This window comes from Lagopus muta, chromosome 7, assembly GCF_023343835.1.
Source record: "Lagopus muta isolate bLagMut1 chromosome 7, bLagMut1 primary, whole genome shotgun sequence".
NCBI classification, from domain to species: domain Eukaryota; kingdom Metazoa; phylum Chordata; class Aves; order Galliformes; family Phasianidae; genus Lagopus; species Lagopus muta.
Genome location: NC_064439.1, coordinates 6,247,639 through 6,273,847, shown reverse-complemented (window position 1 = coordinate 6,273,847; position 26,209 = coordinate 6,247,639). Strand labels below are relative to the sequence as shown.

Sequence of the window (26,209 nt, the reverse complement as noted above, 5' to 3'; positions counted from 1 at the left end):
TTGCATCAGCCTGCATGCACCCAGCACGTGAATCAAAGAACCACAGAATCATGAAGGGTGGAAAAGTCCACTAAGATCCCCAAGTCCAACTGTCAACCAATCCTCACCATGCCCACTAAACTGTGTTCCTCAGTGCCACATCTCCGTAGTTTGTGAACACCTCCACGGATGGTGATTCCACCACCTCCCTGGGCAGCTGTGCCAGTGCATCGCCTCTCTTTCTGAGAAGGAATGTCTCCTAATATCTCACCTGAATGGCTATTCCTGCCCATTGACACAAAGCGGATCCAAGATGTGGCTGTGATATGGGCAAGGACATGGGTTCTGTGTTCTTCTGGATGTGGCCTCAGACGTAGAATCATAGAGTCATAGAATGTCTTGAGTTGGAAGGGACATCAAAGATCATCTATTTCCAAGCTTCTGCTATGGGTTGGGCTGCCTCCCACCAGCTCAGTCTGCTCAGGGCCCCATCTAACCTGGCTTTGAGCACTTCCAGAGATTGGGCATCCACAGCTCTCTCAGAAGGCTGTGTCAGCACCTCACCACTCTAAGTAATGAATTTCCTCCTAATGTCTAAAGTAAATCTCCCCTCTTTTAGTATAAAACTGTTCCCCCTTGTCCCGTCACTGTCAGACTGCATAAAAAGTCAGTCCCTCTTCTGTTCATAAGCTCCCTTCCTGTACTGGCAAATTGCAGTCAAGTCTCCCAACAGCCTTCTCTTCTCCGGGCTGAACAACTCCAGCTCCCTCAGCCTGTCTTCACAGGAGATGTTCTCCATACTCTGGACCCATTCCAAAAGTTCCACTAAAATTCCACATGTGCCAGCTGTGGTCCTGACTGTCCATAAACCTTATTTCTCAGGCCACGTGCAGATTTCCAGCAACTGCTGGCTGCCACCAAAGTGCAACGTTCTGGCAGGGCAATGACGGAGGCACAGCTGGTGTTGCAGCATGGGGGAGGAACAGAGCAGCCCCATGTCACGGTGGAGAGCCATGCTGCTGCACTTGGCTCTTGGGGGATGGGATGGGTGACTCAAAAAAACCCATCCAACCCCCAACATGGTGCCAGCAGCACTGTGACCATCAGCTGGGCCCCGTCCTTTGTGACCACCCCTCTCTCTCCTTCCTCCCCATCCTTCCCAGCCCCTTTCCTGACGGGGTTAATTTTATTTTTTTCCTCCAGGGGTTTGCAGCGCTGGCTGAAACGCGCAGGCCAGCTGCCTGCCGGTGGCAGCAGGAAAACAGGCAGACAAAGCAGATGGACCCAGCAGGGGTGGAGGAGCGCTGTCTTCAGCGGGCCATAGGCATCACTGAAGAGTAAACAGCTCTCCGAAGGGAGCCGGGAGCTAACCCCAAACCCATCCTCTCCAAAGCACTCAATCACAGCACATTAACAAGAGCGCCTGGACTGCTGGGGGAGAGTAAACAATGAGAGGCCTTGCTGGCGGGAGAGTGGGAAAAGCGCAGCCCCCCTCCAGCTCATATTTATTGTAAGAGGGTGTAAAAAGTGGCTCGTGGCTCAGCATGCTGTCAGCGAGCCGCGCTCGTTGTCAGTGCTCATCTCCTTGTAGGAAAGCCGCCCTTTGCCTTCGCGGGTTGAGTGGGAGCCTGCGCGCTGCTGGACACGCAGGGATGCTCAGCGAGGCTGGGAGGCAGCAGCAGAAGTGAGAGGCGAAACCTTCCCTCCTGCAGGTGAATGTGCTTCGATGCTTGCCCTAAACCAGGCAGGGGTAGCATCGGGGCTACCGCTCCTTCCAACCACAGCCACTCAAGTGAGCCGCCAGTTTGGATGAGGGAAGCGTGTTGGGGACCCAGCACTACTGTCCAGAGCAGGAGGGGGTGATCTCCTCCTGTCCACACCAGTGTGACTTCCTTGGTTTGAGAGCAGCTTCTGATTTATGCCCAGGGGCTGGAGCCCGCTCACCGGGCGCTGCTCTTTCATCTGCAACGTTGCAGAGAAATTTGTTTACAGAGCTCTTGGCGCGCTCACAGATTCTTTCTCCCCTTCCCCCTTTCCTCCAAATCAGCTACAGTTTTCCCTCTCCTTTGGCTCCCGCTGCAAAACCGATTGACCTTTCTGGGCTGTGTCTGACACATGAACCGTGCAAAATCCTTTCTTCTCCCCGAGCCCTGTGCTTGCTTGGGAACGTGGCTGCCTGGAGGAGTGCAAACAGGAGCCCTCCAGCAGCCCTTTGCTGCATTTCTGAGGGCTGCTTTGCTTGTAATGCTGCGCATCCTTGAGAGTGGGTGGCTGTGTGTGCTGTGGCTGAGCTCCCCAGTGCTCTTTGCAAACACTGATGATAGGATGAGGAGGAATGGCCTCAAGTTGTGCCCGGGGATGTTCAGATTGGATACTAGGAAAAACTTTGTTCCAAAAGAGTGGTGCTGCAGTGGCACAGGCTGCCCAGGGAGGTGGTGGGGTCACCGTCCCTGGAGGTGTTCCAAAACCATGGAGATGTGGCTCTGAGGGATATGATCAGCATTGTGGGATGGGTTGATGGTTGGACTTTTTCACCCTTTATTATTCTACGATTTCTATGATTCTGTGCCATTGTTGTGTTCCAGCGCTACTGAATTTCAGCCAGAGTCTGAAAATTTCTGATCTAGTTGTTCCCTGCTCCCAGTAGGGTGTATCCACATGGAAATAGCAAAAGGACATTTTTTTTTCTCATCAGGAACACTCAGCAGAGCACTTGTAGGGTGCGGAGAGCTGATCTTACAAGCTCTGTGGTAGTAGCTTTGTGATTTAACCTGGAAAAAGAGTTGCCTGTGCTTGGCCCATTGAGCCACGGAAGACATAACAAGAGCCACCAATTTGTCATAAATATAGAATATAGTTCTTCTTTTTTTTTTTAAATTAAATCTAGTGGTTGGCCAACCTGCCCATGGGGATTGAAATTAGATGATTTTTTTAAGGACCCCTCCAACCCAAGTCATTCTGTGATTCTCTGATTCTATGACTGATACTTTCTACCTCTCTTGAGGGTAAAGAAGCATGGTGGAAGGGACAAGTGGTCTGGTGGCCTGGCTGAGATAATCTCTGCAGCCATTTCCAAAGGCTTATATCAGTCTGCTGTGAAACCAAAACACTCTTTAACCCTTCCTGAGCACATGTTGAACCCGGGCCTTTGGGCCACTTATTGACTCAGGCTCAGCTTTGTTGTGTTGCTCATCTGTGCTGCAAGAGAGGGGTTCAGAAGCAGCTTTCCATTGGCAGCAGGTGGAAATTGAGCTGTTCTTCAATCATGCCAGTGACTGCTAAAGCTGACCTTATCCTGTCTGTCTTGTGTTTTAAAAGCTGGAGTTTGAGGCAGGTGAAAACATACAGGTGTTTTCTTCTTCTTGTCTGAAGTAGCTGTGTTATATGCCTTGGTGAAACCTGAGCTTAATTCACCTTGGCCATAACATATCAGAGGAAATATCAACAGTATAAATCATAGCAAACACGAGGATGGAGCTCTGAGAAAGTGCCGAAGTGGCCAAGAATACATTAATAATGAAGGCTGCTCTGGCTCAGTTGCAAGACAAAAAGGTCCCATCTGTACAAAAAGGCATCAAATTGCCCCAGAAAAGAAAACCATGCAAGCTGGGCCTTCTCTGAAACTCAAAACACAGGGATCCTCTGGGGAAGCCAACCCTGTCTGGGTGGTACTGAGCAAGGGGAGCTCTCCTGGACCAGGCCATACCCCCGACCCATTCCCACACTCGTGAATGTCAGCAGAAGATTTTCACGAGATTCAGGGAGAGCAGTGATGTAACTCAATGATGGGATCTCCCCCCTTTCTCTGGAAAAAAATAAGTCTTCAAATCGAGTAAAATATAAAAGCGTTTTCTTCGCTTAGGCCTCCTACAAGTGAATTCCTCTGGTGCCGGTGATGGGCTCCTATTCTCCCTGGGAAATACATCAATTTGATTTTCTCCCTCAAAGGATTCGTCACTGAAAGACAACACCACCCTCTTCCACCCAGCTTTTCAGTTGCCTCCAGGTGCTTGGGGAATACCAGTGAAAGGAGCCGCTCCTTGCTTCTTTTCCTTCCCCTTTTATTTCTCATGATTGCTTCCTCTCTGATCTTTTTTTTTTTTTCCCCTTGAAAGAACACCTTCCTTCCCACCGACTGCACTGCCTGCTGTGGCTCAGCATGTCCCAACATCCGTCCTGGCAGCCGTCCCTCCCTTCCTATCTGATTCCTCTATATTTTCATTATTTGTTGAATAAAATTACTGATAGCAGCAACAGAGCCCAAGTGCATAGACCATGCTGCAGGGTGGATGCAGAACTGCACTCTTGATGTAACTGTAGAATAATTCCACATCTACAGCAGAGAGTGGCAGAGCCCCTGACACTGTTTCTATGGGACTGCTGGTGATGGGCAGCTCTCCTTGTGGTGTGATGCATATTCAGGAGCCCCCCGTCTCCCCTGGACACTGAAACAATTCACTCAGGTGGCTGACAAGAAATGTGGTGGACTCCAAACATGCCCTGATGTTTTCATCCCTGATGTTCCCCTTCTGTCTCCCCTAGGGTTTAACCTCTATGACACCAGTTTTTCTCCCATGACCAAATACATGCTCCTGAATTTGGGGAGGATGCATGTGTTTATCAGAGTTGAGTGAAATGCTCTACTTCTTCCTTGCAGGAGGACAGAAGAGGAAATGGTTTGTTTTGAAGATGTGCCATGATAGGCAATTCATGCTTGCTTATGTTTTCACACATGCCAGCTTGGATAACTTGGGTGGAAAACTGAAGTGAAGCAAAGTCCTCAGCCTCTCATAGCTTTGGCAGCAGTCACCAGTGGCCTCCTAGAGCTGAGGGCACTGAGAGCAACTGAGGGCTGTTGGAGAGCATCTTGACCCCAACCCAAGGGCTGGAGGTGACTGCTACACTGCTGTTTTAGGGATCTTGAGTACTCTAAGTGCTTTATTTCCTAAAGCAAACAAAAATGCTGCTCCCATCTGCCCTTCAGAGGCACTCAGGAGGCATCCGAGTAAGCTCTTAGTTTTGGGAATGAGTTTGCCTTCTTCCCTGAGATATGATAGCCTGCAACTCAGGAGGAGTTCACGGAGCATGCCATATTCCTGACTGCCCAGGAGCGTTCTATCAGCCCATTATAGGCCTGATACTGGATTAAGGACAAAAGCTTTCCAGCCAGCAGTAGGGATGCATGAAGTTTCCTCAGTGAAAGACCACAGAACGCTTTGGGGTTGTTGGAAGATGGGTTTTGTATGAAGCACATCCTGCATCTCAATGCTGCTTTCCAGAGCTGTTTGCTAGCAAATTGCCAGGATTTGAAATTCAGGTAGGTTGCAGGATGAAAAAATACCCTTCCCACATTGCTATGACCTTTTTGGTGGTTTATTTGTTAAAGGCATTACTGTTCCCCTCGGGAATGGTGCCTTCCTCTGTTTTATGCTCTAAGGATGTGGCTCTTTTCATGTTTATCTTTGATTCAAGCATTGTAAAGAGCAATCCCTCGCACTTATGTGCTTCATTGTATTCTGGCCATGAGAGATTCTCCCCCACTGTTTGTAGCCTTTTTTCAGTGCAGCTAGTAAAATATTTGAACAGGAAAAAAAAAAAAAGAAAGAAAAAAGAAGAAAGAAAAAAAAGAAAGAAAAAGAGACACTAAACAGCTTCCAGCATTTAGAGGATAAAATGAGATGTAAGGAAAAGGACGACTGTGGTTAATGCACAGGGCTGGGAGGCCTCAGATGGACCGTGGCCTCTCTTCGTTTCTCTTCTGACTTCTTCTGTGACTTTGTCTAAGTTGTTTGACCTCCTCCTGCTGTAGCTCTGGGGTGTTAAACACACACCATGTTTTCTGCTTAGAAAACCCAAGCTTGCTGTCCCCAGAGAGCAGAGCTCAGCACTGCCCATCCGCTCCCAATGAGGAACTGTATGGCCATGAGCCCTCATCATCCTCTGCTCTGTGCCCAGCAAACTCAGGGCTGTCAGCTACCGCTCACACTCCTTGCCCTCCCCTGTGGATGCATATCAGCACGTGATACAGCCTGGTTTTGCTTCCCTAATTTTGGATGACACATGGAAGCTGATTTGCACAGGGTGAATGCAAACCAATGGCTCATCCACTGAAAAATAATTAAATTTCAATGGGTTACAGCAGGCAAGCTGGAATCCAAGGATCCTAAGGTTGGTTATGTTGGGGTGCTTAAGGGGAAACCTCCAGTGGGCAAGGATCTGTTGTAGTCCAGATAAGCCTTCACAATTCAGAGTTTTCTTAAATTTCTGGGGCGTAATGGCACAGCTGGCGACAGAGCGCCAAGTGAATATTTGACATAAATAAACCAATGTTCCTATGTGGGAGAAGGGCAGAGGGAGCCTGTGAATTAATGATCAGCTTTTAATTTGTCCTTTCATTGGAATCAATGAAAATGTCAGGATGATTGAGGTTTATGTGCTCATGGGAAAGATGTGAGCCCGAGAGTAAGAGATCAGGGCTATTTTTTAATATATTTGTTTCACTGAGGAAGATGCTTCCCTTCATCTCTGATACCAAAGAAGGATTTGCTGTGGGTGAATTCCTGAGAAAGCCTGGGCGGTGTGTATTGGAACAGGATGCCCAGGGAGGTGGTGGAGTCACTGTTCCTAGAGATGCTCAAGAACTGTGGAGATGTGGCATAGGGAGGGACGTGGTCAGTGGAAGTGGTGGGATGGGTTGACAGTTGGACTAGAAGATCTTAAAGGTCTTTTCCAACCTTTCTGATTCTATGATTCTGTAATTCATTCAAGTCTCAGCAGAAACCTGCCACCCTCAAGCTGTGGGCTGCTGGCTATTCTTGGGCACTGGTTCAGCCTACCTGGTGCTGGTTTTTCTGGCTGCAGGCATATCCTGTTTGCTCACCCCAGTGTCAGATCTGCTGTGGGAGGCACAGGGCTGGGTGCAATTCCTTGTTGAAAAGGGCAGATCCTGCTGATGGATGTGAAAAACTGGCACTTATGTCCTGGAGGCAGAACTGGCTTTGGATCCGGATGCTGGCTGCTGGAAATACTGCTGTTTGATCACCTGAAATGGGCACCTCCATCCTTTTTTTCAGCCAAAACAGGGATTTCTGCATCAGAGCTTGTCACAGAGCTATTAGTAAAGTAGTCAAGTGAGTGGGCATGGGTTTAGCTTCCTATAGGTGGCAGGGGGAACCTGCAGGGTGAACAGTGGCCTGGAGTGGTGGATTCATTTGCACGTTTCCTCTGTCTTGATGGAGGCTTCATGCAGCCCCTTGGCACAGAGGAAGTGTCTGCAAACTGCCAGGCACGCTTTGGCCTAATTAAATATTCATGGTGACAAAATGTCACAAGCACAGGGGAGTTTTCAGCAACTGCTTCACCCCCGCTAGCAGACACCCTGCTCACTGCAGCAGGGCTCCTGTGATGCATTCCCACCCTTCCTCTGCACTCACCTGCTCACCTTGCTCTGCAGCAAAACCAGGGCAAGGATGAGCTGGGCTTTTGCATCTCACATCTGCTTTGTCTCAGGGCATCAGTCCCCCAGATACATTTATTTTGTCTTTGAGGGACCTGATATTGCAGCCAGTGCTCTGCTCTGTGGGTTCTGGAGTTGAGTTGAGGTCTTCTGCAGGTGGATCACAGCCAGCCTGTGACCTGCAGCTCCTTTCTTCTGCACGTTGGCTCAGGATGGCTTTTTGTTCCAGAAATGTTGTCACTCCTGACACTTCCAGACATGAGCAACGCAACCGCGTTCCTGCCAACAAACACAGCCCTCAACAAGGGCTTCTGTGATAACATCAGCTCCTCTGCTGCTGCTTTGTTTTCAGCCTTCTCATGGAACTGACCTCATAGTTTCCTAATTTAGAGCTGGTGACACAGAGTGTGGGGAACGTGCATGCTCAACACCTGTGGTGACAAGGCCAGCAGGACACCTTCCAGCAACCTGCCCTGAACCAAAGCTGTGTTCCAGTGGCTGCTGAGCTTCCGCAGTGGCCCCAGCAGGCACGGATTTAACCCAAATAAGGATCAATTATCACACCAACCTAGAAATAGAAGGGAAGAAGTGAGAGTTGGGGTCCTGGTTTTCACCTACATTTCTCATTTAAGAACATTTCTCTTTTGAAATGATATGCTTTTTTTGCAGAATGTGGAAAGCTGTATTTCCAGCTGATCCATCAAGTCAGCCTAATGCCCATCCTATAATCTCACTGCTCCTCTGCTTTAGGGTACATGCTAAAAGCCTTACTGTTCTGGAATAGTTTACTCAGAGTGGCAGTGTCCCACAGAACCCTTATGTTGTCTTCTTCATCTCCCCACAACCCTCCCAGCCATGGGATCTACATCCTCTCTGAGCTGCTTGAGCTGTTTAGCTCCTTGTTGTTACTGCTCTTGCTGCTCTTGTTATTGAGATGCCCAACCCAGCGTTAAACTTGTAACTTGTAGGGCTGTACCTGCGCAGTGAATGGCATGGATGAGTTACAGAATCATAGAATGGCTTGGATTGGAAGTGACCTCCAAGATCATCCATTTCCAGCCTCCTGCCATGGGCAGGGTTGCCAGCCACTAGACAGTGCTTTATGTAAAACCCTAGGCAACAGAAATACTCCAGGGAGCTGATTTTTACTGGCTTTAACTTCCCAGCTGGTTATTTAGCCGTTCACCAGAAAGTTGTCTCAGTGAAATGAGAACTCGCCCACATTCAGGATAAACTCACGGTTCTTCTACTTTTTTTTTTTAGTTTCGGAAAATGTCGCGCTGTCTGTGGTGGTGGATGTGTGTGTGTGTGTTTTATTTTCTGTGTGTGGCATCCCTGCATATGTCTTGGATTGCTTCAGAAGCCGTAATAGGGAAACAAGCTTTTCTGTATTCAAAAATAGAAATGGGATGATCAAACAACTCAGACTACGGCTATGTGCAATGCTTTGTTTTTTAACCAATTATTTAGTAGTTATCAATAACAATAACTATTATTACCATGACACCTTATGCTCTGGCTTTCCTCATCATTCCTTAGAGTTTCTGTATTTGCAAAACATTGTGAAAGCCCATTGCTGTTTGTTTTCTGCCCAATGAGGATGTTGTGAATTCTGCTGCAATCTGCCTGGAGGTTTTTGGAAGCCAAAGACAGCAGTTTGTGCAGTGCACTGGAAGGCCACATCCCCACACAGCTCTGGTATGGGGGATGCTGCAGTGAGGCACAGAGTTTGCTCTTACGCTGCCTCAGTGGAGATGTGCATTTTGTTCATGCTCAATTACTGGGGAGTGTCCATATGTCCTTTAGGTGAATATCATAGGAATGCTCTGAATTTTGGGCGAGGAGAGCTAGTGCTTGCACATACAGCATAGTGGGACTGATTGGCTTGAGCCAAGAGGAACCTGAGACCTAAGGGATAGTAGTTGGTAGCAGAGTGACACACTGGCACAGGTTGCCCAAGGAGGCTGTGGATGCCCCATCCCTGCAGGCATTCAAGGCCAGGCTGGATGTGGCTCTGGGCAGCCTGGTCTGCTGGTTGGTGACCCTGCACACAGCAGGGGGGTTGGAACTAGATGAGCATTGTGGTCCTTTTCAACCCAGACCGTTCTATGATTCTATGAAGTCCTGCAGGAAAGAAAGCAATCTGCATAAACCCATCTCCTTTTGTGAATTTAGGGTAGAAATCATTCTAGGCAACTGGTTCTGTTGCAACTGCACTAATATTTGAGTTGAGAAAGAGGAAAAAAAACACAACTAACTGAAAGTTGTCAGGCTCTGTATTCTTGGATGGAGCTTTGCTGATCTTTCATGGGGATTTCCCCCCTTCCCCTGAATTTGGCACAGTTAGTACAACAGAAGCAAAGATGATACATATGTTTTATAACAGTAATGCGCATAGTGAGTTTAAAGTCAGTTTATCAATGTCTCTCCTCCTTTCCCTCTTTTTCTGTATTTTCTGTTGTTCTCCTTACAAATTCTGCAGCCTCAGCTGACAAACTTGATGTCATTTTGTTGAGGGAACAGCAATGACATTTTCTTTGGACAGGAGAGACATTCTTGCATTTCTGGTGTCCAGGAGAAAATGACAGTCAGATAGTTTCTCTCCTGCACATCACTTCTCAAACCCTGGCCGTGCCCAGAAGAGCATTCACTTAGGAGAAAATTCACTTTAGGAGGGGAATTGCCACAGCTAAGCCTTACTACGAGGAGCTGAATGCATGGCACACTTGGATATAATGGAGACCCCACGAGAAGAACAATAGCTTCTGCTCCCCTATAGGTGTTGGCCACTGCAGTGGATGTACCATGGGTCACGATAGCTGTGTGCATACACATTTTGAAGCATCCAATACCAAAAAGGTTCATAGTGCCCTGTATTTCTATAGTGGACAAGGTCATGCAGTTCACAGGCAGAAAGTTCAATGCTGCAGAGGGGGGGAAGGCAGTCCTATGCATAGGTCTTGCTTTAGCATCTTAAAAGTGAATGTCATCCCCATGAATACAATGTCTGTTCATGAGGTATAAATCCAAGAGCGGACCACCTTGGCTTGGCACACTGGAAACTTCTGGGATGGCATTAAAAAGGATACAGCACTGGTTTTGGTTGTTGGCTGTTGCTTGCTCAGTGTTTTCTACTGAATTTCATGAAGCCAAGCCGAGTTACATCTACCAAAACCAAATGCATCTAATTTTTTCCCCTCGCCTCTTACATTCGGGCTTGATGTATTATGTCTGGAAGCAAACAGTTAGAATAAGATGCATTTGCTAGATTGTGTCTTTTCATTATTGAGACAGAAGGAAAAGGCAGTTGACAAAGTTTCAGCAGACGGTGCATAGTTGTTGTTTATGTTAAACAAAACGAGAATGTGCAGCATTCGGGTGTATAAACAGCATGACAGCAATAAGCATAAAACATAAGATTGGAAGCAGATTTTACTTTCAGGCCTTGGGGAGCAGATGGATCTGAGATCATTGTGCATTTGCGTGCAACTCCGAGACCTATAGAAACTCATTTATTCCCCATGTCGAGGCATTTCACAGGAGTCAAATGTAGCACGGCTGCAAATGGATGCAGCTCCACTGAACATAATGGGCTGGACCCAAGCACCTAGATCCGTCTCTTAAATTGCTCCAGCAGCACTAAGAGGATGGAAAGCTGCTTTAGTCTTGCAGTCAGAGATTGCCTTGTCATCTTAATGTTCAGGTGGCATAAAGATGAGGCAACTTCTATTTGCATCTGCTCTGTGTGCAGGCTGGAGGCAGCCGGGTAGGAAAGGAACTGCAGCCAGTGGAGCTGCAGAGGCTGGCTTCCTCCCCACACATAATATATATATACATAAATATGTACACACATACACATGTATATGTATATAAAATATGTATATTGATATATGAAGGCTTATTAAGAATGGTGAGGCACTGGCACAGGTTTCTCAAAGATGTGGTGGATACTCCATCCTTGGAGACATTCAAGGTCAGGCTGGACGGGTTTCTGATGGAGCTGTTGGTGTCCATGTTCATTGCAGGGAGGTTGGAATAGATGACCCTTGAGAGTCCCTTCCAACTCAAACAATCCTGTAATTCTGTGATTCTAATTTTTCCTCGTTTGCTCTTTTCTTACCCCATCCCTGAGTTTGCACCAAGCTGAGCACAGCTGGCAGCAGAGAGGTGGTTCATGTGATGGAGTCGCAACCGTTTGTACCTGTGTGCTTCAGGACCGATGCTGCAGGACAGAACAGCACTCAAGCCCACTCTCTGTACAATGGTAAAGACAGAGACATCATTTCTCAGTTTCAGAGGGCCAACTGGATCACTTCAAAGGCTGCCCTGATTCGACACTTGCAGAGGCAGGAGCACACGGATTGCCCATTGTGTATGGCCCCGATTCCCTGGCAGATCTGCGTCATTGAAGTGAAGGACATAATGAGGGATTTCAGTCCCAAGCAGAGACCATCCAAGCAGGTGGGAAAGCGATGGGCCAGCATCCAACCTTCAGAGCACAGACCAAAGAGAAGCTGTTTTAAATAGCAACAATGGCTCTAATCCCCCGGCAGGATGGAGAGATGCAGATTGGTAAAGGCAAGAAAGGGCAGAAAATAGCAACCGCAGAAAGTGTGTGTATGTGAGAATCCCTTTCAGGATGCATTAATGGGATGCAGTGAATAGGAAGAAGAGACCCCAGAGCGTGTTTAAAACAGATTCCTGGTATAATATGAACCCCTGTAATGAAGTGCTGTACAAAAGAAATAATAAAAATATATCACTGTAGTCAGTAGTACTGGCTGTGTTCAGTGTTTAACCGCATCAGAACCTTTTATTAACGAAGAGGCAGAATAATACAGGCAAACAAGAGGGCAATTAGAAAGAAGAATATTAGGACCACGATGGGGCCCTGTGAGGTTTCTCCCATGGCAGCTCCAAGAAATGAGGGCCCAACGAAGAGAAAAAGCCCACCTGCAATGCTTGGCTTGGCAAAGCCCCTCCAACAACGGTGTGGGAACGCGCTCACCTCCTCCATCACAGTTCTCCTGCAGTGATTCGCCTGCAGCAGCCGCTCGCCTCCGAGTGAGGAGTTTTAATAAATGATCGTCATGCACAAGCCATGCATGTACGCGAGAGAGGATGGGGACATGTATTTTTAAACACAAAAACTCCCACCAGCCGCAGTTTGAACACGGGCTGTATGATCTTCAAGAGAAGGAGAAAAATGTGCTGGTTTCATCCAGAACTGGATCATTTGCTGCAAATGGTGTGGTTGATTCAAGAAGAGTTATGGAAAATGTCGTCCACAAGGGGCAGTGATTGTGGGGCAATGTGAATTTTAGGATGGGCTGTTAGAAGCCATGTCTCAGGAGAGGTGTTTGGCACCTTTTTGGAGATCAAACCATCTCCAGATGCTTCAAGACCAGAGTGTGTCGGCTCCAGCAGTTGAGAGGACTGCTGTCCTATGTGGATCTATAGATCTATATGGGGGGTATTTTGATTGGCTGTCTTTGAATAATCTGTTGAATAATTGAATAATATGTTGAAGACCACTGTCTCCTTGCACAGAAGTAGGTGGTTAAAGCATTGGTTTCCAGAGCTGGGCTTTGGTTACCCAAAAGCCTCCTTTGGCCTGGCAGTGATTGATGCAAGGGTGGGTTGAGCTGTGTTTGGAGTTCTTGATCACTGAATCTTTGAGGTGGGTGGGAAAGTAGGGACAGAGGTGAAGAAATGTATCCTACAGCATTTCAGGTGAGCTCCATGGGATGGAGGATGGTGACAGAGTAGGGAAAGTTGTGGGAAGGAGCAGGGAGATTATAGAGGACAGAAGAGTCAAGAAAACATAAGATAGGTTTACCTTAAATACTCACCTGATGCCCTGACCTCTCTTGGTCTCTGGGGACTTGTCACAGCAGTGAGGAGATGCACATGCATGACAAGGGGTATTAAAGATGAGTGATGGAGAAAGCTTTCCCCATGCCCTCAGCTTGACCTGCTGTTCCCTGTGGCTCTCATTCCCCTATGTTTTTGCATGTCTCACTGAATACCTGCATACCTCAGGCTGGCGGCAGAGCCTCAGGCTGGTGAGTAGGACTTTAGCTCAGCTCCCGAAAGCTGCTGGGCCTGCCTGTGTGTCAGAGCAACATTTTATCCCAGTGCCCAAAGGGCTGTGTGGAGCTGTATGCAGCATTTCCAGTTCTAAGGTTTCCCAAGCCCAGCCAAATGAAAAGAAAAGGACAACATTTACCCTGCCTAATTTCTACCAGGAAGGCTCTTCATGACAAGTGTGAATGCAGAAGTCGCTTTGACTCCTGAATGGATAAACTCTGGAATCCAAAGGATGTTTGAGGACAAATCTTCAGAGGTTGGCACGTACATACTGACTGTAAAATTACTTCACGGAGCCAGGCTGTGCATGCTAAATCCATATTTGCCTGCGCAAACAAGGTGCTTATGCATGCAGTTAGATGTTTTGCAGACACAAAGGCACAGGCAACTTCAACCCTGGCTTTCACCATCTTTATGACTGTATAAGCAGTACTTTTCCCTGGCCAGGAATGCTTCACAGGGACCTGTGTTTGCAAGGAAGAACTCATGTCATGGTCCCAGATGGAAAGGCTTAGATGGAAGCTAAGCTCAAGGCTTAGCTTCAGATAGACTGTTTTAATTGGGATGGTTCCCAAAGCAATGAATAATCAGCCTTGAGTTTTAAATTACCTCAGAGGAATGTCTCCTTAGCACACAGTGGGAAGGTGCCTGCATCACGAATTCTCACCCCCCATTTGATGCTGCAGCTTTGGCTCCTGATGTCAGCAGGTAAACGCTCAGGGTGCCTGCTAGAAAATATTCAAAACCCCAATTTCTGCCCCAGGGCAAAGCTCAAGGCAGGTGTCTGCATTGTGAAATGATGCTTGGACCTGTGGGCAGCTGCAAACCATACCAGTACTCCTGACTCTTCTGGCTTTGTTCTTTGCCACGTGCAGTTGGTGGCTTGAGTCCAACATCTCCATGGTCTTTTAGTAGCAGCTTGGGGTTGCCTTCATCCAGCCTGCATGGATGGAGCTTAGGGTCCTTGCTCCTCTCCCACTGCCGGAGCCTTCCACAACAGAGCTTAGGTCAACCAATTCTGGATGTACCCGTGCTGGGATAACCTGGACACAGGTGGCGGAGATGAACCATCAGGAGTGCACTGGTGAAACATCGTGGGACAGTGAGCATTATATCTGCAACTGTGAACAGCAGAATATCCTTCCACTTCCAGAGAACTTCTTTCTGCATACAGGGAATCGTGCTGCAGAAGCAGATGGTCGTACCTCAGTGTCTAGGAGCAGAGAGAAACTGTGCTACTCTTGGGAAGATAATAAAGGGCTAAACATCACAGGCTTTGAAAATAATTGTCTGAGTAAAGCACACTCCTAATCCTGCCTCTCCCTTGACATTCTTGCCTCCCTGAAGATCTTTGTCTCCTGCTCAGCTATCCGAGAAAACTCGTGTTAGTTATAATAGCAGCCTGGGGGATAGATATTACAGCCAGGGCAACATAAATAAGGCATTTATTTTCAACAAATGGCATAGGGTGTCTGATCTGCCATGCTCACATTTGGCATCATCAGAAATTTAAGGCCTGATATTCGCTGTCCAGTGCATCTGTAACAATGTGGATTCATCACAGCCCTAATTATAGCACTCGGGTAGCTCATGTGGGGTAGTGAGAGGTTTATTTATAGGTAATATTTATAAACAGATCAGCTATCCTCCCAGGGAAAGGGCTCATAAGGCGAGATGTGTTATGGTGAGTGCTCTGAGAAGCATCACAGCATCACCATCGCTGCACGAGCCCTGTCCCCCTCCCAGGCAGCGTCTGCAGCAGGCAGGGTCCCCCATCCCACCTCTATCCCAGCTGCCCATTTGGGTACCCAAACTCATTTGCTGCACTTCCTGATGCTTTGTGGGATGTCTGAAAATAGCAATTTCCCAGTGCCACGGAGGGCATGTGACAAGTGTGCTGCTGTGTCTCAATAGGCCACAGTGGTGTTTGGCTGCAATCATGTGGCTTAATCACCTGACTGCATAAATGAGTTTCCCTTGACAAGATTCGATCCCTTCGGGCCCCTTGACTAATTACCTGCTATTGTGAGAGGGCCTGCTTGTTGGGAATCTCAACCCTTGTTCCCCAGCAAGAGCAAAATAGAGAAATAAACACAAAAGTCTGGAGATCAGAGGGTGCTCTTTTACTTTCCACATTCAGAGCCATATAAAGGGTCATTAATTATGTTCCATTTTCATGACAGAATTTACTTTTGAAAACATTTTTTTCTTGTTTGTTCTTTTTTCAAAACAAAGGTATCTGTGTTTTCTTTTCCCTTATCACCCTGTAACAATGCAGCTGCTTTGCGAGGAGGAACTGTGCAGGAAAACATCCCTCCCAGCACTGCACAGCTTGAGTTTCAGGGTGCCCTGCAAAGCAGAGGGCAGAGCCCCTGGCCCCTTGTAGATCCCCTGGAAAGAAAGGGTTTTAGTGCTTTTCCTAACCGTGCATGCTACAGGCATCATTTTCTATGCATATGGGTGGTGAAGATGTACAAAAAGCATCTGAAGAGGTAACTGAGTTATCCACATGGAGAGCTGGCATCCGTTTAGAAGAAGCCATCGAGTCTGTGATGCACGTGGAGACCTTCACCATGTTGTGCCACTGTTCATTTCTGGCACTGTGAATCTCAAAATGCAAAGAGGCAGAGCTTTGTAATCCCACTGAGTGCTGGAGAGGGCACTGAGATGCTAGTGCTTTCCCTGTAATGAAATGGGTGAGGGGATTTATAGTAATTGTAAACTCTAAGAAGCCAAGATCAGCTCCTCTTCTTCATTTATTTTATTTTATTTTATTTTATTTTATTTTATTTTATTTTATTTTATTTTATTTTATTTTATTTCTGATTATGCAGAAAACAGACCCAAATTGTTCTAAATTAGATTCCATTCTGACGTGCTGTCTCACGCCTTTTTGGTGTCAAGCTCATTTTAGGTAGTGTTAGAAATCACAAAGAGGAAAAGAGGGGACCTACACCTTTTGTTAGAGCATCACAGGGCCATGGCTCACAGCTTGACTGGTGTCAGTCACCCCGTGCCACCCTGCTCCTGCCCTAGGATGAGCAGAAAGTCTCATCCTGCCCTGCTTAGGGAGAAGAGGTCTTTTTGTTATTTCCTGGTAGGAAAATTCTATTTATAACTAATAGTCCCATAAGGAAATGGTCAGGAGCAAATCAAAGACTCAGGAACAGGTTGATTTCTATTCCTGTATTTCACTGCTCTAAGCTCCACTAAGGACAATGAAGCTGCCATAGGCTTAGGCAGCAAAGCTGAAATCCAGCTGAAATGGGGCCTTAATAATGCACAGTGGGGCACTGATCTAGAGTTTCAGTCCTGGATCACTTTGTGCAATGAAAACTTAGGAGAAGGATGGCTTTTCACAGGTTCTCTTTGAAGAGACACATTGGATTTATGCAATAAAATTGCAGTTTCTTCTCCATTATTATTATGAGTGGGAATCTTCCAAAGAAATTTCCACTCAGAAAACACGCATTTTTCAAAAGCACACTATTCCCAGAACAGATACCCATCAGTGAAACTTTGGAAGGATGAGTTTCTTGAGCTACCGATGCTCCAAAATAAGAAAATGATATGTGGGTACCAACTCCTGTCAACTAAGCAATAATATATGTAAAAAACTTGGCTTGGTTGTGCAAGAACTTCATTTAAGACCCTTCTGTGGGTTGTGAGGTGTCACAGAATCATAGAATCATTAAGGTTGGAAAGGACCACAGAGATCACCAAGTCCAACCCACCGCACCGTGCCCACTGAAGATGTCCCTCAGGGCCACACCTCCACAGTTCTTGAACACCTCCAGGAATGATGACTCCAGCTCCTTCCTGTGCCATGACATTTCTACTCTTTTGGAGAAGAAACTTTTCCTAATATCCAGCCTAGAACATCTCCAGCAAAGGAGATTTCACTGTGTCTGCTCATCAGTGAGTTGCCCTTTGTAAGACTCATATCCTGACCAGCTTGCTGCAGTTCTGCTTCCAAACAATCCACTCTGGGAGAGAGATTTGTCCTCCACAAATACTGCTTCACGTCTTAGCAAGATCAGTTTGCAGCTGCTCTTGATCCTTGATGTCCAATCTAGCGATGCACACCTGATCCAAACTATCAGTAAGGGCTGTGCTCCTTTGGCTGCTGATCCTCAATGAGGGTGCACCCCATTGTTCCACGTGATGGGGATCTTTCTGACCTTCATTTCTTACACCCCTGCATCCAGGGTACATCATGCCAACATCTCCCCCTTGGTGCCTTCTTAACTGTCTTGGATGCATGTTTGATTTCTTGCTGCCCAAATTAATTTCACTGCTTGTAATGTGTTTCTACTGACTTTAATGAAGCTCTCCCAAGACTCCTAATCTTGATGACCTTTCTAAGAACAAATACAAGCCGATGTATTTCCCCAGGCAGATTTTCCTAATTTCTTATAGCTCTGTTGCCAACACATTCCCACTTCCATCTAATTTCTTTTGGATACGATGACTCCTCTCCTAACTCTAGCGAGAGTAATCAATATCAGGAGGAAAAACAACCACTTTGGCTGCTTGCTGGGAAGTAGTTTGTCCTGTTTAAGAAAACTCTGGAGAGAGTCTATTAGGCACAAACCAGAAGCATGAGCTGACAACTCACGTCTACTTTTTTCTTCATGCTGATGCTTTCAAAGTCTACATCAGCCACTAGAATCTCCATTAGGTTACTTCTCACCTGACCGCTGAGATTTCTACTGAGCACCATAATTCCTTCCCCTTTGTTTTCTCCCCGCTGTGATGTAATTATACTTTTTGCAGCCACAGGAAGTTGAAGCTGGTGAGGTCCTGGCACAAGCTGCCCAGATAAGTTGTGGATGACCTAACCCAAGAGGTGTTCGAGGCCAGATTGGATGGGGCCCTGGAACCCTGACCTAGTGTCTGATGTAGTGATTGGTAACCCTACCCATAGCAGAGGGTCGGAACTCGACGATCTTTGAGGACCCTTCCAATTCAAGCCATTCTATGATTCAATGATTCTATGAAATCATTGGGATATGAGAAACTGAGGCATTGGCTGCAGCTCAGGTCTTCAGAGAGATTCTTCTGTTGAAAGCAGCTTTTAAGAGGCAGTCGAGATGGCTTGCCAGAGGTGTCCCAGAACATGTGTAGCAGTGTGAGAACTGAACTCAGGTCTGCTGAATACCACAGCAGAGCCCTAAGCAGAGGATTATCTGTGTTTTTTTTCTCTAACAGTGGAATAGAGGAAAGGTAGGGATTTCCAGGAACAAAAAATCACATCTTCAAACCTCTTTAAAGGCCATGGACTTAAATCCTTCCTGTGCTATAAATGTACTGCAGAACCAATGTAAGCAGGGGAAAAATAAGAGTTCAGTTCAAATTTGCTTGCAATCAACACTTTTTTTTTTTAATGCTCTTTCTTTTTTTTTTTACTTTTGTTTTGAGGACGTTTAAAGAACAATGAAGACTCAAGACTGTTCATGGGGTCTGGGTTTCTGGCACTGCTGAAGGTTCTGCAGGGTAGCAACACTTCTGTATTCAGATGACTTGCTAACTCTGTCATAGCCCTGGTAGAACACTATTAAAAAAAGTTATTTCTGATGACATATTCCAGTGCAATGGAGATTCCTATGTATGTTAATTTGCTTTGAGAATTGCATCATCCCAAAGGAAGTATAGCAAGAGAGATTTAAAACAAAAGTGGTCTGTCTCCTGGCTGAGCTGTGATACTTGGCAGTGATACTGCTCTCCACTGAGTCCAACGTGCTGCCTTAACATAATGCTCTCCTCCCCATTGTGTCATACTGGAAGGATGGCATTTCTTGTCTCCCGATCCCTAAAAGATACTAGATGAGATATTTAAGCTATCAATGTCCTTGAATGAGGTTATTAGTCCATGTAGGACCTTGTACTGTGAGCATTATGGGAATTTCAGGGGGACTGTTCAGGAAGCAAAATGCTGAAATGAAACCTCTCATTACTGATGCAAGTGTCTTGGAAACCTACTTATAACTTGGTTATAGGGCATGCATATTTATTCCTATTTCTGTCCCAGTATTTCATCAACTACTGTCTTACATTGAATTGAGAGGGTGGGATGCCTGGGATGAAAAAGGATTTCTTTGCCCATTTCCAGGTTTCACACAACAAACACAGTGCTAAGACACTAATTCTCATGCCCCAAACCTGACATATGTCCCTTTGCTGCCTGGAAGGGACATTTCTGTGTATTGTCTGTGACAATTTTTGGATAAACACCACTGATAAGTTCCTTCCCACTGCTGAATTTCGTGAGAGAGCTGTGCTGAAGGTATGACATTCTGGTACTTCATCTCCCTCTGCCTCCAAATGTGGCTGCAAGGCTCCAAAATACCAAGAAAGGAGCATTTGTTTCAGATGAAGGGTGAACATGACATCAGCTCAACTGTGGTTGCACATGGGTTATAGTTGAAGGGCTGAATATTTTTCATTTCTGCTGCTGAAAGAGACTGAATGAGTTGGTAAACACCTTGAATGAAAAGATTTTTATTTTTTTTTAATAAAAATTAATGAGGGAATCTCAAGCACTGGTCCAAAAAATCTTATATTGAATTTTGAAGTTTTGCTTATTGAAAAAATCCTCAAAAAGTCACAGAGCCTTCTGTTGAAACCTAGTAGGAAATGGATAAAGAAAGAAGAAACTGCTTGATAAATATTACCTTGTTTTAGGACAGTTCTGTGGAGAATGCTAGTTATGGTACACAGCTGATATTAATGGTCATATTATGACTATGGGTATAAATGGGGAAAATCTGTGCAGCACAAACTTCTACCTGTGGTTCTCTCCCTTGGAAGAAAGGGAGCTCCTACAAACCTGGGCAGAAAGCAGGAGCAAGGACCATTCCCCTCATTGCCCGGTATGCCCATGCTTTCTATCTTAGCATGGGTAAAATGGCCAAAACACAATTCCTGAGCAATCTCTGTTGATATGTTAAGGCTACTGCAATTACATTACACCCTCCCTCCCACCCATGAAGGAGTTGCTAATTAAACTGCAAAACAATTCTGCCTGGCATTTAAATATTGTACTTGGGTGTCTACATAGTTCATTATCCAGTCCTATGAATATCCCAAAGCATGGCTCTGAGGAAAGGCTCAGTGGAAAGTTTAATCTTGTTGTGCTGATTTGCTAACTACCTGTAATCAGAGGTGCATCCACTCCCTGGATCAGCTGGGGACAGCACCTACCCCTGCAGCTCAGCCTTGTAGGGCTGCCGGCTAAGGAATTTATGGTCAGGTTCAAAGGATTTCAGCGGGATAAATGATCAATTAAAAATGGGAGTCATTCACTCTGCTTTAGATATGCTTTCAATAGAGAAGTTTAGAGGTGCTTAAGTTTAAAGCACGGTGATTACACATTTCTTTTATGTTCAGTGGAACAATCACTGCAGGATCCATTTACGTTTTCTCAGCAGAGAAAAATGGCCCTTTCTAGAGGGCAGTTCTTCTGACCTCTCCCAGACGCTTATTTTACGATGAGATCACTTCCCATCTCCCCATTGGCTATAAAAGAGGCTGAGGTCTGAGCAGGTCTCAGACGTCTGACTTTTGGATATTGAAATTAGGGTAGAGGGGCTGCACCCTGCCTAGCCCCTAATTGGGCTGGGCAGCAAGCAGGCTCAGGTCTGGTGCCAGTTTCCTCTGAGGGTTTTGTTCCTGAGTGAGAGCTCTGGACACTTCAATTCTCTTTGATGCATAAATGAGAAATACTCCACTTGACATTCAGAACTGGGTGGAGGAAGGGAGACCATGCTGTACCTATTTATTTATGAGCACGTTGGGTGCTTGGGTATTGTTGTCTTGGTGGGCAACAATAAAATAGGGCCGCCTTTATGGTGTCACCCTTCAGAGCAGCTCCCACACCCTGGCTGAGCCAGGAGTACAGTTGGGGAAGCTCCCGTCTCTCATCTGCTCCATAATCCACGTTTCAAGCAGAAGGGATCGTGCTCTTCACCTGTAAGAGTGAGAGGAGCCGAGGGGAAGGCAGGAGCTCAGCATGCTAACAAGCTGAGTGCTTTTGTTACTGAGGCAATAAAATCTCTTTGCACCTATTATTCCTTCTTGTGCCCATTTATAAGTGTTTCCACAATGTGAGTAGTGTTGTTCAGAGCTCTCTGCGTCTGACTTGTTTTTTAAATCTGTTATACTATTATCTGGAGCATATTAACCCCTGGGTGCTTAGGTTTTCAAACGTATAAGCAATGCTAGAGGGAGGGAGAAGAATAAAACATCTAATCCTACTTTAAAAAGAGCCAGAAGGTGAAATAGCAGAATAATCAGTCTTTAACACAATTTACCGTCACCTTCTCTGCAAGGTCCCTTTGCTGTGATACTCAGAATTAGGAGACAAACTCGGCTAAGTTACTGCAATTCAGAAAACATGCACACACGCACAGACAGACAAGTCAATCAGAGCCTAGCAGTTCCCTATGGTACAATTGTTGTAAGCACAAACCGTTTTTAAACTGATACCAGAAATGAACTTTTATTTCCAATCATATTTACTGTAAATTAGAAATTACTCAGTAAAATGCAATCTGTTAGGCAAAAAAAATGCATCCTGTCACTTTCAATTAACCAGCTAAAAGGTTGTTAATGAATAAATATTGACTTTTAGAGGAAATGGTTCTTAACCAGCCTCGGATCCGTGTGCACGATATTTGACAAAGGATCGATATGGAGCTGGTACACTCCTGCTAACCTGGAGGTAACTGATCTGAATGCCCTGGCACAACGCTAAATGACAAGTTGCACTCTGGCCCAGCTGTAGTGGTAGAACAAATAGATGCTGAGACATGGAAAAGCTGCCTTTTGTTGATGCAGCCCACTCTACTGAAAACGAACTTCTGAAACTGAACAGCCAACACTGTGAACCTGGAGGCAGAAATCAGCCATTTGAGCATCCAGGCAGCAAAGACCTTGAACAGTAATGAGAACTGAGACAGCTCTACTGCTTTGCAAATCAGACTTCTTGTTTGCTACTGTATGGGAACTGCTGAATCATGGCCTGAACCTCTGATTGATCACCTGAGGCAAGCAATGAGTCAGCCATGGGAGCACAGGTGAAGGCGATTCACCTGTGCTGCTGGAAGAGGTGGAGTCTGGCTGCACCTCTCCTAGACCTATTTAAGAGCTGACTAGCAGAAGGAAAGGGTCTCTTTCTGGAGATCCCTCCTTTGGAGTTTTGCAGTAAGCTCAGGACAAGGTATTTTTTAAATTGTTGTATTTATTTTGTGTAATAACCTGTTTAGCCAAACTCTGTGGTGTACTTCCTAATTATAACATCTGTATTTCCCTTGATTATACAGCTACCAAAAATGTAGATGCTGTGCAGATTGACTCTTTGGGCTTCTAAGAGTTTCTCTGGCAGTCTGTAATGTCTCCCCAAGATGACAGACTAGGGTATATTCTGATGTATATAATGACTTGCACTGCACTCTTTGATAACCGTGGTCCTGCTTTGGGGCATCAAGTCTCAAAATCCAGCAGAAATGGTTGGGTTTTTGTATCTTTTTGCATCTATAGTTAAGGGAGAGCTGGGCGGATAATAAGACCCCATAGTGAAAGAGCATGTTCAGGGTTCCAACTTTGTCCCTAGTTTGCACTTTTGCTGCTAGACTTATAGCTCCTCTAGTTCTCATTCATAACCGTTTAGCTCATTCACTGTGTTTAGCTGAGGGCACTGTGTGGAAGGATCCTTAGTTAGCTGGGAGGCTCTGGCCTTGTTAAACTTCGAGCAACCTTAGTCACCTTAGTTATAATGGCTGGTGTGATGTGTCATGAGATGCAATCCCACAGCTGCTTTGTGTCTTCTTACAAGTAGCAGGAATATATTTGTTGATATCATATAGCTGTAATATAGTGATTTCATTGAATCATAGGGTTGGAGGGAACCTTAAAGATCATCTCTTTCCAACCCCCTGCTGTCACTGAAAGGTATTGGAGCTTCTTGAGATGACCGTGGCTTTAAGCGCGTCCCTTCTCAGTCTCTGTCTCCTGTTCTATCTTCTGTATGTACGAAATTAGAAGGTGTTTGTTTCAATGCTTAAGCACTTCCAGTTGTTCCTAAATCAAAAAATATACCTTTCAACCTCTCACTCCTAAACACAGAGTGATCGTGTTTGAAACATGACAGCTGCCATCAGCTGGGATCTTAAAGAGTTAGGTGTTTTTACACATGTTGAATTTTCAAGTATTTTTCTTGCTTGAATGGAAACACAATTGTCTCTGGCTCCCTGTGCTGAAGATGATCAAGATAATGAAGTTTACAGATGCTTTGCTGCTCTGGCATCTAAATGGAAATGAGTCCATCAGCTGGGACACCTCAGGAGACCATCAGCAAGATTGCTGTTTGAACTAAGCCAGTTGCTTTGGTGGTTAAAGGAGATCTTCTGGAGAGGTGCTAGCCCAGTCTTAGCTGGGCAGGACTGTGTTTCCACAATGTGAGTAGTGTTGTTCAGAGCTCTCTGCGTCTGACTTTTATTCTCAGTAATGTGCTGATCACTCTGATGTGCTGGGTTTGACTGATTTTGTTACGTGAGGGCTCCAGGTTTTTTCCAGTTGCTGTAGTGGTACTTTTGTTGTAGTGAGAGAAGACAAAGTCATCTTGTGGTTTCAGACTTTTTGTGCCTTTCTTTTTACCCATCCATGGTTCATTTTTACCTTTGACCAGAAAAGCATGGTCAGGTTTGTGTTGGGCCATTCAACAGCTTTGGGTTCCAGCATGTTCCAAAAGCATGTTAGTGAGTTGCTGTGCCCAACCCAACAAGACCCATTTCTCTGAAGAACTATTTAGCACACTTCCAATGGTTCAGCTATGGGATAGTGCTTTCATCTAGTGCTTTATGAAGGGCATTTCATTTGTTTTTTTATACATATATTTCATATATTTTGTAGGGCATGTTGAATGAAGGACCTTGAAGGCTTCTTGCCCAGGAAGGGTGTTGTGATGCAGCTCTAGAATTTTCTTCATAGGAGTGTAGCTCTAATGCAGGGGAATAACTTCTGTGCTGTGATGCTCTCTCTCCAATTGTTCTAATTTTTGCTCTTCCGATGCACCTAGATTCCTCTCATGTTCCCATCTGTGTGATAAGTAATGCAGCACAAATTATGGAACTGGATATTATTTGGTGCGTCAACAACAGTAAAAGCTAACAGCATTGCACAGGGACTAATAAAGCTGAGATAAGAACTGCTGGGCTTTTCTCTTCTTCATTGGCAGTTAAATGTGATTTCTATTATCTCACTGTTTGCTTTAATGTTATATGGAACCTGTCAAAGCTCCATAGTCTCACTGCTCAACGTTCAACTAGAAAAAAAAGACTCCGTAAATTACAGTAACTTTTGCTTCTGAAAGGTATGTAAAACTATTCCATCTAATTCATGGCTCCCTTTTATCATAAGTGATAGTGGAAATGCAAAAGATTAACAAGGTCAGACGAGTTTGGGATATCAGGCCAAATCTGTATATCTTCTGGATTTTACTGTATTCTCACTAGATCTGCTGCAGCCTGCATCAACTTCTCACGTTCTCCATCATCATCATCTTCCATAAATGCCTTTGATTTGGCAGCCTGCTACCAAAGCTGCAAAAGTCCGTTGTGTGGCAGACAGGATGTGACTTATGGGATGTCAAGTCTTGTGAACCTGTACATTCAGACTATTTCCTTGTGTCTCTGTGTAGACTGTGATGACAGACAGGTATCTTGTAGAATAATTGAAAGGATCATTAACCAGTATGAAGTGCCCTAATTATTTCAGGCATAGTCTCATGCTCGTTCTTCCTCTTCTGGAGTTCCCCCATGTGCAGCTCAAGTGACTATAAAGTGACTGTGCGTAGTGAGTAGGACCTGACATATGTCATAAGGCATTTTGAGGCAGCAGAAACTTCAGGTGCCTTTGTTCTACCCATGGGGAGATATCCTCATAATCAACATTTGCATGGTGGCGTCACTGCATGGCTTTTCTTCTGTCTAGTCAGATTTTACTCAGTGGCATTGACTTAGAGGATGGTGTTTGGTAACAGAGCTGAGTCCTTGGTGGGAGTCTGAAGTTCACTGTGTGGAGGTTGTAAAACAGCCGGAACAGGACATGAGTTTATAAGGTATATGTGATATAGGAAGGAGACTTGATCTCTTTGGTAAGGATCCAATTTTTCTGTATGATCACATTTCTCCAGCTGGCAATTTGTAGATTGATTGAAATATCAGGGATGTAATGAAATTCGTGCAGCACTCATTGCTCATCCTGTGCCAAAGTCCTCATCACCCTGGTTCTGTTATCAATAAAAGATGATAACACTGTTACTTAATATTCACATCACAAAATAAATGAGGAGAGATGGGGCCGTGTTGTGCTACATACTGCATAAAGACACAAAATTGCATCTCCTGCCCCAGGGGATTTACAAGATGTGTAAGACATGCAGGGCATGGAAAAGTTTGCTGGCTTGGGAGGGAGAATCTCCATGGCAAACCATGGATTGTCCCACTTGTGGGCACTGCCCTCAGCTCCCTACATCAGGAGAGCAACCTTCAGAAATTTCAATTATTTTTATGGGAATTGTTGACAAGGGCAATGGGACGGACATAGCAGGTTGGGTCTGGTCCTGGAACAAAACAGAATGCCCACAGTTCTGGTGTGTTAAAGCCCTTTGAAAGAAAATGACAA

At 45.5% G+C, this 26,209-nt stretch overlaps 1 protein-coding gene across 1 annotated transcript in view; it reads left to right on the top strand.

The window, feature by feature from the left end:
• Nucleotides 1-26,209, top strand: part of XYLB (xylulokinase) — a 159,801-nt gene extending 133,592 nt beyond the window's left edge. Inside the window, exon 24 of the transcript XR_007378216.1 lies at nucleotides 1,183-26,209. The gene's annotated coding sequence lies outside the window, so the exon portion shown is untranslated. The remainder of the gene's footprint in view (nucleotides 1-1,182) is intronic.